The sequence below is a fragment of the Saccopteryx leptura genome, chromosome 1 (assembly GCF_036850995.1).
Source record: "Saccopteryx leptura isolate mSacLep1 chromosome 1, mSacLep1_pri_phased_curated, whole genome shotgun sequence".
In the NCBI taxonomy this organism is placed as follows: Eukaryota; Metazoa; Chordata; class Mammalia; order Chiroptera; family Emballonuridae; genus Saccopteryx; species Saccopteryx leptura.
This window is the reverse complement of record NC_089503.1, coordinates 170,478,969-170,493,594: the sequence shown is the minus strand read 5'-3', so window position 1 is coordinate 170,493,594 and position 14,626 is coordinate 170,478,969. Positions and strand designations below refer to the sequence as shown.

The 14,626-nt window shown below is 44.5% G+C and overlaps 1 protein-coding gene across 25 annotated transcripts in view; it reads left to right on the top strand.

Annotated features, from left to right (window-relative positions):
* ESRRG (estrogen related receptor gamma) overlaps positions 1-14,626 on the top strand; it is a 548,848-nt gene that overhangs the window by 269,416 nt on the left and 264,806 nt on the right. The window lies entirely within an intron of this gene.

Below are 14,626 nucleotides of genomic sequence, written 5' to 3'. Positions count from 1 at the left end.
AGTTAATAAATCTTCAACAGCCCTTTTAAAAAGGGTGCAAGGATTTGTGATGTAAGTGTGCTGGTGGGTTGTTTTCCCCTGGAAAATACCAGGGTTTACTCCGAAAAGAAACGGTGAGGGTGGGTGGGGCAAAGGACCCAGATCACAGGCCCTTTGCGTTCAGTTTAAGGGCTGGTTGCAGGAGCCCAAGCAAGCCAGGTGGAAGCTGCTTTGTTAGGACAGTAGCCCGCACCCTCGCGTTGCTACTGGTTTTTGTGCAGCGAAGCCCCACTTGGCACAGAGCAAACCTTTGCTCAGTTAAGTGTCAGTCACCGGTCAGCTTGGCTGCTGGCCCGGGGTTGGTAGGTTTTTCCATGTGACACCTGAATGGGATATTGACAAGGCATTGCTAACCAGGGTTGAGAAGCGCTGGCTAAAAAATAAATTAATGAAGGAGATTGTCATTTTGAAAATCCAGCTTCCCTTTCCTGGGTACCATCAGCATAAGGAAGGCCCTGCTTTGCTGGGTGTGGGTGGGTGGATCATCAGGTTGGCCGAATGTTCTTCTTTCTTCCCGCCTTCCAGCTGTGGATTTGGAATGGGGGTGGTGGTAGGAAGGGAGTGACCTGGGGGTGAGTCACCTGTGTAGGGCTTTGGGGTCAGTTCCCTGCTTAATTCTAATAAACCCATCACCAACTTAACAAAAGCTCCCCAAAACAAAGCAGCATGGAACCAAGTCCATGGCTTGAGAGTGGGGAATAAAACTCCAACAGTAGGTCATTTCTGCTGAGGAGGAAGATCAGGGTCCAAGAAAGTCAGGGAGAATGTGGGGGGGGGGGAAGATAAAAAAAGATATAAAGTAGCTGTCAACGCTTAAACCTATAAGATTTTTTCTGAGTTTATTTGGGCCAAATTAACAACTGTTGCCAAAAAGCAAAATCTCAGTGGATTGAGAAAATGCCCCAGAGAATGGCAGTTTCACATCTTATTTTATACTTGATGATCAGAGGCAGAGGCTTACAGGGGTTACGTGAAATCCACTGGTGCTGGATTAGGGAGGCGGAGAGAGCAAACCGAGGACATCTCTGGGCTTGGTAAGGAGCAAACTGAGTAGATAGATACTTCTCTCACATTGGTGGGTATAGAATTGTCAACAGTTAATAATTAACCTGGTAATAACAATGAGGGGTTGTGTAGTATCTGCCCTGGTGCACTGAGGGGTCTGGAAAAATAATAGGAAATTACCCTGACATTCCAAAGGTACATTATTGTAGATGCAAAATGACAGTAGGCAGACTCATTTGAGGCAAAGATGGACCTTTGTCAGGGAGAATACCAGCCTGGGACATGACTACCCTCTATGACTTGCTGTTAGTTAGAAAGTTTTAATGTCAGATCATCCTAGGTGGTTAATTTAGGTCTCTGAGTTTGCAAGGCCACAATGCAGACCTCCCCTGAGCTTGATAGGTTTACTATGTGGCCCCTTTGCCATCCACATAGGAATAGTTTTTAAATAGGCATGGCTGGTAGAGCTATATTAATCACAGCATGTCCGGGGTTTGTATGAGGGCAGCTAAGACAGAAGACCCTGAACTTACCACCAACCCCCCTACCACCACCACTACCGCCATCACCAAACTATAACAAGGATGTTCTGTTCAAATAGGCTAAAAATAAAAGTGTATAAAAATCTAAGAACAATTAGTCAATATTTAGATTCTTTGGTTCTCACTGTTGAATTAATGTTATGGTCATGCCAGTTCTTACTCTGATTCCTGGTGAAAAAAGTGAATTTCACTGATTGCAGTAGATTATTCAGCAATGTTGATGGGGGTATTGGGGGAGGGGGCATGCTGAGGAGCTTGAATACTCTAGCGAGCCTTTGTTTCCAGAAACTTGGAGGGAGACATCAGAAATGATTTTGGGTTCTGAAAATCAAACAGTTTCTTTTAAAATAAATCCTGTCCGCATATAGCATGTGTGTGCCATGTAATGCAGTGTTTCTCATGGGACATTATATAATTCTTTTCCTTATAGCTATGTCTGTATTGAAAAGGGACAATTCTGGGCGTTGCTGGCACTTTGCTTCTTCCTAGAGGTGGATGTCCTGGGACTCCCTGGGTGGTGTGACTGGAATGGTGAGTGGTGGTCCTTCATGCTCTAGTCATTCATTCACTCCTGAAGCACAGTCTGGTTGACTTCCTGGAATGACGACTTCTATGGCTCCATCAAAGATGAACCCATAGCAAAGAAATTAGAACACCCATGTGCTCGTCACTGTTGAACATTTGCTGATTTATGGCCTGCTGCAGAGCCATTGGAATATCTTCCAGTGTACAAGATCAGGCTGCCCGTTAGTGTAGATTAGTTAACCTCTCTTATGTTGGTTTTATAATCTATAAGTGGAGGATGGTAACATCTACTCTGTAGAGTTGATGAAAAAATTAAATAAAGCTCCCAGTCAGGGGCTATGACATAGTAAGGGCTTCATGGGCGCCATTTTGAGAAATGTGGGCTATGTATCTGTGGTTATAAAAATAGATGAGACATCTGACATTGTTCCCTAATGTAATCAGGGCCAGATTCATGGCCATGTGACCTGGGTAATCACACACAGGGCCCAGTGCTTAGAAGGGTTTAATGCTTGGCTGTCACCATCTTGAAATTCTGAAGTTGTTTCTAACAACATTTTCATTTTGCCATGGGCCCCACAAATTATGTAGCTGGTCTGGAATATAGGGGTTTGTTTCATTTTGTTTTTTAATTTTTCTCATGATTTCTACTCGCTTTCCAACTCCTTTTTATTTGAGACCTTCAAGTAGCTTTTGGCATTTTGGGGCACAAAGTGAGCATTCAGTTCATTCTTCCTTTTGTGACTTTCTTGTTGTAATACCCGGTGTGCTCCAAGCACACTTCCCCTGCCCCTTCCCCTGAGAGGATGTACACTGCTAGTGCTTTTGTGACCCAAGTGACTTTTCTGCTTCCTGGGGAAATCTCACCAGCCACCGTGTGGCTCAATTTCTCCACTTCCTCAAGCAGAGAGAACCTGTCCTCTGTGGTGTCCCAGTGTCCTCACAGGACCTTGTGACACACCTATTCTGCCACTTCTCCCATCACTGCACCATACAGTCAGATCTTCCAAGGGGAAGAACTTCCTCTTTTTCAAACCTGCTACCTCCCACCATTATAATGTTGAGTTGATATGCAGTGTTTGTTGACTGAATAAGCAACCATACCAATGACCAGAGTTGCCAAGAGGAAAACGAACTCATTTTGTCTCACCATTAGAAAATAAAATTCTCTCCGCTTTCTGTCTGCACATTATCTTTTAGTGATGGTGTGCCTCAACTGCATGCAAAGGGACAAAACAGAAACATAAATAGGCCAGGTTGCTTCTGAGGTAGGGATGAGCTTCCAAGTATCAAGAATTGGTGTGAAATTAAGTGGATGCCAATGTATACAACCTAATAAATAAAATGGGAGGCTTACTGTAGTTCCTGTTCTATTTGATAACAAATTACACCTCTTGATCTGAGATCTTAACCTGGTGTTTCTTTAGCACATGGGTTTATAAATTCAGGAGTTGATAAGCCTTTAATAAAGGGGCCCCCACGACAGGGGGAGCCAAGACAGGGATGGGCTGGATGGTGGGCAGAGATAGAAGTCTGTAAATTCTATGGTACTTGAATGCTAAATTTCGTGAGCATGTGTACTTTTCTGAGGAGAATGTCCCCGGCTTTCGTCAGCACTCAGAGGAGCCTCTGGCCCAAAAGTAATTAAAGACCCCTGCATTCGTGTTTCAATTTGAGAAAACGATGTTTCTTCTGAAAGCAGAAGGCCATCTATGATGACTTACCCTCATTAGGGGGATGCATTTCTGACTTTTCACAATCCCACCACATAGACTCCCCCTCCTCCCAGTTTATCAATTGTCATTTTGTAAAAAAGTGGGTTGGAGAATTTGGGCTCGCACTTCCCAGTCGCCTGCATGGATCACCTCCTTGTCCCTCCAGCCTATGTTCTTCCTGCTTTTGCAAATGTTTCCTGTCCCCAGATACCCCCGGAGGGGCTGTTGAGAAAGCCCCTGTGCTCCTGGCTGCTTGGGGGTGCGGTCCTTTGTTGTTCTGGGAGGTTCTCAGACTTCATATCCTTGATGTGTTGGGGCTTTGGTGACAGGATGCTAATGCTTTCCTGACTGGGCAGACAGCTTTGTGGAGAGGTGTTAAGTTTTCAGGAGAATCCTCAGTTTTATTAGTTCCCACTTACCTGCCATGTTAGCTCATTTACAACTGGTTCCTTTTTTTTTTTGGGGGGGGAGGTCTATTTTATTTTTTTCTCACCTTCAAGCACTTCTGTTTCCTTTCTTGGTTTACTGCGATTTTATTTGAGATGCTGAGATTCCCCCTCTGCTCCCCTCCACAGGGTAGCATTTTTTTTTTTTTACTTATAAATGGATGTGGGTCTGGGCAGGCACCCCTTTTTGGAGAACATTGCGCAGTTTCAGCGTTCCGTAAATTGAAATGCCAAATTACGGACAAAATCTGCGGTTCACATTGCGGGTAACTTCACCCAGGTTGGTAGAAGGGTCTGGCATGTTTCTGGGTCGCTTCTTCTAGGCTGTGTTTGTATTGAGGAAATAAGCTCTGCCCAAGATGGGCAGAGGCCACGTTTTGTCCTGTTGGTTGAGAGTTTACAAGCTTTTTGTTGGTGTAAGAACTTGATTATGGTAATATATCCCAATGTTCTTGGCTCTTTTTGTCACTACATATCCCTCATTCCCTGTCCTTGAAATCCTGTCCATCTGCAGTCTGCATGGAGAAATCACTCCTAATTTTGAACAATCTTATGTTCAGTCTTTGTACCTCTGCCTCCCTACGCCAGTTGTAAGCTCCTGTAGACCCGGGACCATCTTTGCAGTACCGCCCATAAACCCCAGCGTAGCACCAGACCCACTGTGAGTGCCTTGGAATCCTGGCTGAGTCAATGGTGAGCAGCTCCCTTTGATCCTGAGTCAGCGCATCACCTGAGTAAGTGTGTTTCTGCTGGCATGGGCGGCGCCACTGGCCAGTCCATGCCTGCTGGGGTGGAGTCTATCCTGAAGCACTTTCTCCTCCCCTACTGCAGCGGCAGAAAACCAAGAGGGGCGTCTCTGTGCAAGGCATAGAGGTGCTGGTCCAAATCCTGCTGGTTCTGATGAGACACGTTTACAAATGAAACATCAGTTTTATATTCATCAGAACTCCTTAGGAATGCACTTCTTTTTTCAAAAAAAAAATCCTATTTTTCAATGGCAGCTTACAGTCTTCTTATTTTGTATTAGTTTCAGGTGTACATAGTGGTTAGATAAGCATGTACTTTACAAAGTGTTCCCCTGATAGTTCCAGCACACACCTAGTATCACACGTAGTTATGATAATATTATTAACTATCTCCCCTATACTGAATTTTACATCCCCATGACAATTTTTTAACTGCCAATTTGTACTTCTTCATTCCTTCCTCTTTTTCACATAAAACAGGTTTTCATCCACAGTCAATATTTTTTGAAAAGGGTCTGATGATGACGATTGCAATGGTAGAGGTTAAATCCGACATAGTAGCATTTATTGAGGAAGTTCTTGAGGACAGCGTGCGGAAGAACTTCTGGCCCTACCAGACAAGCAAAGAATCATGGTGTAGAATATGATCCATTCAGGCCTGGTGAGGGTCTTGGAAATGATATAGCCAAGCTTTTTCATTTTGTGTCTGAAAGGATTGACAGCGTGACTGATTTTGATACTTATTTCCAATCATAGAACTGATATTAATACCCATTTTTTAGCCCTGGCCGGTTGGCTCAGTGGTAGAGCATTGGCCTGCTGTATGGACATCCTTGTTCAATTCCCAGTCAGCACACACAGGAGAAGCTACCATATGCCTCTCTCCCTCTTCCCCTACCACAGCTAGTGGCTCAATTGGTTCAAATGTCAGCCCCAGGCTCTGAGAATAGCTTGGTTGGTCCGAGCATCAACCCTGGGCGCTAAAGACAGTTTGGTCAATTTGAATGCCCCAGATGGGATTGCCAGCTGGATCCCAGTTGGGGTGCATGCAGGAGTCTATCTCTCTATGTCCCATCCTGTCACGATGGCATTTCTTTAAATGCTTTGCATATCATAACTCAGTAACCTCACAGCTCCATGTGGTCAGTATATGCTTATCTCCTTTTTACAGATGAAGAAACTGAGGTACAGAGAAGTTAGGCCACTCACCCAAGATCACCTGTTTGTGTTCATTTCTTTCATCTGTTCTTTATCCTCTGTCCCCACTGCCTCTGCCTGAAGCCAAGCTACCCTCACATCTTATCTGGACGGCTGCGAGGCCTCCTGACTGGTCATCTGGTGTCCAGTATTAATGCTCGAGATCAATTCTACCTTTGGAAGATTCAGCAGTCTATTTAAAACCCCAATCTGTTCCATGACACTGTGAGTGGCCACACGTAGCTCAGGGGACTCAGAGGATGCAGCCCTTCCTGGCTGGCCCGAGGCCTCCTTGCTTGTGGTGCTGCAGCTCTTTCTGCTTACTACCTCACACCTCAGGGTCTGCACATGCCATCCTTTAACCTAGAATGCTCTCTTCTTTCTTTTCTCTCTTTTGTATGGACTTACACTTCTGGCCACCATTCAGGTCTTTACTCAAAAGTCACTACCTCGGGAAGCCTTCCCTGACTCCCCAGCTAAATTGGATGCTGTTGTTACAAGCCTTTGAGTTCACAGGGACTATATCTGCTTGACCTACCATTGTGTTCCTAAAGCTGCTAGTGCCTAGGGTACAGCAGACAAGCAGTATTTGTTGAAAAGGGGAAGGCAGGAGGAAAGAAAGCCCTAAGGTACCAGAAATCATTCAGTCGCTCTCATTTCAATCAAAGAGCAGAGCTTGGAGTTGTAGTATTGACTTGGACCCCACTGTGCTGCTTACCTGTGGGGAGATGGAGGAAATGGGGAGCAGGGGCATATGAGGAGCCGAGAGTGATGCTGAAAAGAATCTCAAATAGCCCTGGCTGGTTGGCTCAGCGGTAGAGCGTTGGCCTAGCGTGCGGAGGACCCGGGTTTGATTCCCAGCCAGGGCACACAAGAGAAGCGCCCATTTGCTTCTCCACCCCTCCGCCTCGCCTTCCTCTCTGTCTCTCTCTCTTCCCCTCCCGCAGCCAAGGCTCCATTGGAGCAAAGATGGCCCGGGCGCTGGGGATGGCTCTGTGGCCTCTGCCTCAGGCGCTAGAGTGGCTCTGGTCGCAACATGGCGACGCCCAGGATGGGCAGAGCATCGCCCCTGGTGGGCGTACCGGGTGGATCCCAGTCGGGCGCATGCGGGAGTCTGTCTGACTGTCTCTCCCTGTTTCCAGCTTCAGAAAAATGCAAAAAAAAAAAAAAAAAAAAAAAAAGAATCTCAAATAATCTGTGTCATCTTCCCTGGAGAAGGAGGATCATAGCTCCTCACTTCTTAAGTGTGGGCTCTGCATAGAGACTATCTACCCAACAGTATAGGAAGGAAGGAAGAGGGGTGGGAGATGAAAACTCTACAGTAGAGAAACGTAGTAAATGCGACCTCGGCCAGGTGATCAAGGCCGATGTCAACAATGATAGGTCATGCTGGGTGCATGCACCTTTGATATGATGCTATGAACAAGGCACTTAGTCTGTGGTCTTACACCCCAGAACCCAGAACCCAGAAGCCCGGTTTAGTAATGAGAAAAACATAAGCAAATCTCATACAGGGAATTCCATATAATATAAATACTTGACCAGTCCTCTTCAAGGTCATCAAAAACAAGGCAAGTGTGAGGGACTGTTACAGCCAAGGTGAGCCTAAGGAGTCATGACCCCCAAATGGAGTGTGGTATCCTAGGTGGGGTCCTGGAACAGAAAAGAAATGACTACGTTAGAATTAAGAGAATCTGAATAAATGATGGCGTTTAGCTAACAATCATGTATCAATATTGATTCATTAGCTGTGACAAAATAGATCCTACTAACGTAAAATGGTAACAGGAAGAGATATTGGGTAGAATAGATGGATGGGAATTTTCCTGTACTGTCTTCACCACTTTTCTACAAATTTAAAATTATTCTAAAATTATTTCTTAAGTTTTTGTTTTTTTTTAAAAGTGATACTGAGGTTTTGAAACAGGAAGACTGGGAAAGAGTTGGTAGTTTCAAAACAGCGGGAGTCAGCCAAGAAGTCACTGGCTCTGAGTCAGGAAGTGTGGAGAGGCTGGTGGTACCACCAGAGGTCGGGATTTGTGGGAAGAGGGAGCTGAGGAAGAGGGGGTCCCATGGGGGAAAGAGGAAGGGGATTGGATTAGAGCTAGAAAAGACAATAGCAGCCAGTGAGGGATTGTTTTGAAAACTGAGAAAGATATGTATTTACCCATAACACAGGAGAGGAAATTGCTCAAATGTGCATCCATTCATATTTTGGAGGAGAACACTCGCACAAGGTGATCATGAGAAGTACAGTTAGGGATGGTGGGTGGGTTGGTGTTATTCTAAGGAGATTTTACAAGACAGTTTGTTGTTGTTAATCCCAAAATATTGGTATCTATAAGTCTTTTATCTAGAACCTTCTATTTCTTCCAAGCAATTTTTCGGTGTCCTGCTTTGGAGACAGAGAAGTGCCTGGAGGCATATGGGAGCCCAGTGGGAAAGGGTGTGAGGGGTGCTGGCTTTCTTGTGATGTCCTCATTTTCAGCGGGGTGTTCTGAGGCGCCCTCTGCTTCCCCCCACTCCACTGCCCCTGACATTCCCAAGTCAGAATTCCTAGAGGTCAAGTTCTCCTAGGCAAGGTGAGGAGGAGGAGTGATTGCTGCGCCTCATAGGGAGTGGACAGATGCTGCAGGGTGGGGCAGATTCCAGCCAACTCCATCTGTTTTTAGCCTCACCTCCGCCCTACCTCGCACCAGTACCTGATACTCCAGGCCCCTGATTCCGGAGCTTTCAGAGTGAAGAACCTGCTTCCCGTTGACATTCCATTGGCCCACGTTATTGCTCACCCCCCCACACACACATCTCTTGAACAACTCCTACTTTGTGCTCAGCTTTCCGGCTTCGTGTTAAGTGTGTCAGGGAAAAGCACATCTCCTATTTTGATCAAAGATAGAGAAGGTGCATTCTTCTTGCTGTTTTACTGAATTTCTGAGACAAAGAAGACAGAAAAGTCTTTCCCTTCTTAAAATTGGAAACATCACCTCAGTTTTCTTATACATGGATTTGTGTTTTTTTTAAATATGTGTTCAAACTGAACATATGACATAGTCTGATTGTCCATTTTAAGGAAAAAGCCAATGTAATTAAGGAACAGAGCTGTCAATTTATTTTCCGAGTCTGATGATTTAAGGGCACTTAAGAGTGCCTGATTTCATGCCTTACGGGCAGCCCTCCTGCTTTTGCGAGTGAGCAGTCTTTGTCAAGTGGAGCAAGAACCAAAGCTTGTTTTCTCAAATGGAAATTAACTGGACCTGAGGCCCTGCCTTGTACCACACTGTCCAGTTCTTTTCTGTTTTAATATTTTAGTGACTTTTTTATTTCTTCAGTGACAAAATGATGAGCCTGGCTCTTGGCTTCTTGAACTGTGGTCCGGTCTCTCATTAGCAGGTGGAGGGTGGAGGGCAGGCCAGCGTTTCCTGAGTCCTTTCTTTCCCAGGAGAAGGGATAGTCAGGAGAGGACCCAGGGTCACAGTCTCTGCCAGCCGGAGAAGTTGTGTCCCAGTAAAATGCTGTCCTTTCTATTCATGGCACTTGAACTTGCCTTTGGTAAAACTTTATCCGTGCTGGGCAAAGACTTTGCTCTCCTTCCTCCTACTCACTGACCCCTTTTAGTTCTCTCTGGAGTGATACCTGATACCTCTCTCCCAGGGAGATCACTATCTAGTACAGGGGCTTAGTCAGTAGAGAAACAAATACATATATATATGGTAATTGTTGCCCTATTAATAAGTGTCAACTCAAACAAGCCCACCTCCTAAGAAGTTTCCAAAGGGTTGCATCTTCATTTCTTGACATGGTAATGGGATTATCTTACCTGTTTCTGTAACTGGTGTTTGCTCAGTAGAAATGTATTGGAATTAGGTGGCTTGGTGGATCTAGAGCAATGGATAGACCGTGAATTCTCCATGAGAGCAGACGTCTGCAGAGTAGAGTTCCCACCTACACGAGATGGGAAGGTGCATGACCCTCTCTCCATGCTGTCAGGTGACCAAGGAATACTCACCTTGAGGAATGTTCCCCCTCGGTCTCATTGAGTATCATCCTACCGTCCCTGAAAACCCAAGACCTAGAGAAGTCTCTTCATTTTACACTTACGTCAACCCTTAGACTTTCCCATCATGCTGTCCTGTCTTAGCTGCTGAGGCCAAGTTTTAATTTGTAATCATGAATGCTTATAAGGCAGGAGGCCAAGGCTTCCTGAATTGCTCACTGAGCCTCATTGTAAATTTATATTGAACTCTTAATGGTGGGAGCACTTAAAAAATGGAGCTTTTGAAAGGTGATCTCATTTCTGATTTTTTCCCTCTTCTATATTCTGAGTTTAAACCACACTATATAAAAAAAAGAATCCTTAGTTAAGCCAGAAGTCCGTGAGTGTAATTGTCATTGAATTTACTTTAATGATAAACACAGGAAGGAGGTGATCATTCATTCAGAAAATGGTTATTGGATTTCCTAGGCCCTGAGGCACTCTGCTAAATCTAAAAAATGAGTAAGATATGGCTTCTATCCTTAAGTTACTTAAAGATTAGAAAACAAATCAAAACACAAACACAAATCCTGTGAGTAGCTGTTAGTATGTAATATGCTGCATAACAAGTTACCTGACAACAGTGATGGCTGGAAACAACAACTGTTTTGTTTTTTTTGTTTGTTTTTTGTTTTTTGTTTTTTGTTTTTTTTCATTTTTTTTTTTGTTTTTTTTTTGTTTTTTTTTTTCATTTTTCTGAAGCTGGAAACTGGGAGAGACAGTCAGACAGACTCCCGCATGCGCCCGACGGGGATCCACCCGGCACGCCCACCAGGGGCGACGCTCTGCCCACCAGGGGGCGATGCTCTGCCCATCCTGGGCGTCGCCATATTGCAACCAGAGCCACTCTAGCGCCTGAGGCAGAGGCCACAGAGCCATCCCCAGCGCCCGGGCCATCTTTGCTCCAATGGAGCCTTGGCTGCGGGAGGGGAAGAGAGAGACAGAGAGGAAAGCGCGGCGGAGGGGTGGAGAAGCAAATGGGCGCTTCTCCAGTGTGCCCTGGCCGGGAATCGAACCCGGGTCCTCCGCACGCTAGGCCGACGCTCTACCACTGAGCCAACCGGCCAGGGCAACAACTGTTTTGTTTTGTTTGTTTAATGTCCGAGACTCAGTCAGGAATCCAAGAGCAGCTTAGTTGGCTTGTTCTGGCTCTCACTGACATGTTCAATTTCCAAGATTAGTAATGAAGAAGTTTGATAAAAAAAATGCAGATGCTCCCCTGGCTAGATAGTTGGTTAGAGTATCATCCCAAAGGACAGAGATTGACAGTTCAATCCCTGGTCAGGGCACATACAGGAATAGGTTTAAGTTCTATATGTCTTTCTCTCTCTCTCTCTCACCTCCTTTCTTTTCTCTCTAAAAATCAATAAATCCAAAAAGGTTTTTAAATATATTCAGATGTTAGCCCACACCATGGGAAGGAAAGTGTAGTAAAATTTAGAGGTCAGGTGGTGGCCACGGAGGATAAATACAGACCAGTCGAAAGGGAAAGCGGCCTCAGGCATCTGTCTAGGGAATTTTTTATATAACGTAGAAATTGTGAATTCTGACAGGCCGACATGATTCTGATTTTGCAAAGAAAGTGACTTGTGGTTATTGATCCCATCCCATCAGCAGCAGACTAAGAATGGTTCCTATTCACTAAGGGGCCGGGTGCCTTGTGAGAATTGAACTGGGGGCAGCAAGGGAAGGCTGTGTTTGAATGAGCGCCCCTACCGCTCCTACGGAATGATGCCTGAAACAGCTGCCACCTGTGAATTTTCTCTGTGTGCACCACTGGGTTTAAGGAACCCACGTGGGCTTTCCTGTGAGCTGACCAAAGAGTGACATTGTTCGGTACATTGACAAATTCCTTCCTGAGTGCAGTCTACTGCATAGCCCCATTTTTAATGACTGAATTACTTTAGGTAAAGGAATCTCTTCAATAGCGTGTATTCAATGCAATGAAATGTTGTAGAGTATTCGAAGCATTTTCTCCATTGCTCCTACCCATCTTCATCTCAACGTTGGAGAAGCTACCTAAGCAGATTGACTTTTTGAGATCTCTAAGTATATAGAGCAACTTTTCTCATGCTTTAACTGAGCAAAATTCTTGGGCATGTAGAGGGAATAATATCCAGAGAGAGAGAAAGAATAAATTACATTGGTATTACTTTGTAGTATTGTGCTCATGTTCAGGCTGACTTTCCAACCCTTGCTTAATATGAGATTAGATCTAGGGAAGGAGGTCAAATATAGGACATGATATGACATGAGATATTTAGCAAACGATGCATGGGTGTCACAGAAATAATGAATCATATTGACAATGTGCTTCCTTGTGTGTGTGCTTAGATAGGTTCTTTTGGTCTAGCTGTTATTCGGAGATTGCATTTTTTTTTTTTCTGAAGCTGGAAACAGGGAGAGACAGTCAGACAGACTCCCGCATGCACCCGACCGGGATCCACCCGGCACGCCCACCAGGGGCAATGCTCTGCCCACCAGGGGGCGATGCTCTGCCCCTCCGGGGCATCGCTCTGTTGCGACCAGAGCCACTCTAGCGCCTGGGGCAGAGGCCAAGGAGCCATCCCCAGCACCCAGGCCATCTTTGCTCCAATGGAGCCCTGGCTGCGGGAGGGGAAGAGAGAGACAGAGAGGAAGGAGGGAGGGGGGTGGAGAAGCAAATGGGCACTTCTCCTATGTGCCCTGGCCGGGAATCGAACCCGGGTCCCCCGCACACCAGGCCGATGCTCTACCGCTGAGCCAACCGGCCAGGCCCAGAGATTGCATTTTAAATGTGATATTTATATATAGATGCTGTTGGTAAGATGCACTCAGTAGAGGTAGTGCCAGGAAAACTTGACCTTTCCTCATCAGCCTTTAAAATAAAATTTCATGCATTTCTTATATTGGAAATAAAAGAAAATCAGGTTGATAGCAAGGGGACTAACTGTGATTGTGTGTGTGTGTGATTGTGTGTGTGTGAAAAAAGGAGAGGGCTGTGTTCTAGGTCACAGCTTTTAGTAAGGCATGTAATACTGTACGTCCTGAATTTTCTCTGTGAAACTATGAAGGAAACATAGTTGATGTAATAGGGTTTTCCTAGCCCTAAATTTTCATCCAAAAGCTTCTACTGGCTGGTTTTCTTTTAAATACATATGTAATTTTTATGCAACAGTGCTATGATGAAAATGCTATGCTTATAAAATGAGTACAAAGTATCAAAAACAAAAAGTGTCTTATAAAGGGAATATCTAGATTGCTTTTATAAATATATCTTAGAATGGTTTTTTTTTGCAAGGATCTATGGCTTCGATGTGTGAGCATGAAAGGCACGTGTCTGAGAAATCACACAATGGTTTTTTTAAGTCATCTTTTCTGAGGTCAAATCTCTCCCCAGATAGGTCATTCTCTGTGATGCCAAGTTAACCTTTTATATTGTTTACTCATTAAGAATGCTTTCAGCCGCAAGTAACAGACATGCCAATTGACGCTGGTTAAAAAAATAAGCATTTAATGAGCTCTTATCACAGAAATCTTAGAGATTAGCACTTCCAGACTGGTTCAAGTGCTCCACAGTGCTGAGAGCACCTCTCTAACTCTCTTGGCCTTTCCATCAAAATCACAAGACAGCTGTCCCGGGACCTAAGTAGTGCAGCTCTACAGATTGGTGTCTTGAAGCAAATAACTATCCCTGACGTAGCATGGGTATGGGAATTAAAATTGCCACCATTAAAACTAATCAAAATTAATTATTCTAGTGTTCACGTTTTTCTTACCCCCATCATCTGCCCTCAAACTTATCTTCCAGCCTAATTTCTTATCATGATCCCCTTTACTAGATTCCTTTATTATCCTTAAACTGTTTTTCTGCTATTCGCTGAAAGATGCACTATTTTTAATTTTACACTATGCTTTTTATCCTTCCTTGTACATCCTCTTTGCAACTTAAAATCCTATCCACATGTTATTAAGATTCATCTCCAGTTCTTCTCTTTAGTTATCTTGATCACCCCAGTTAGAGAGAATTGGTCTTTCAATTGAATTCCTACAATAGTTTGTATAAAAGTATTTTACAGAATGATTTATGTCTGTATTGCATTAGGTTTTAAAAAAAAAGGCAAATATAAAGGTGTCCATTTAAAAGATGGCGAAGCCATTCCAAAGGGTGAGTAACTTTCTACTACTACATAAGGTGACATTCCAGATTGGGATGAGTTGGACTAAGAGCTTCTGTAACAGACATTCTCCAAAATAGTGTGAAGGGGTATGAACCTTTATTTCTCTCTCATGTGACAGACCATGGCAAATGTGCTAGTGGGCTGGCTCTGACCCTGACATGTGTTTAGCAGACTCAGGCTGCCCATAGATTTACTGTCTCCAAACCATGGCCACTAAG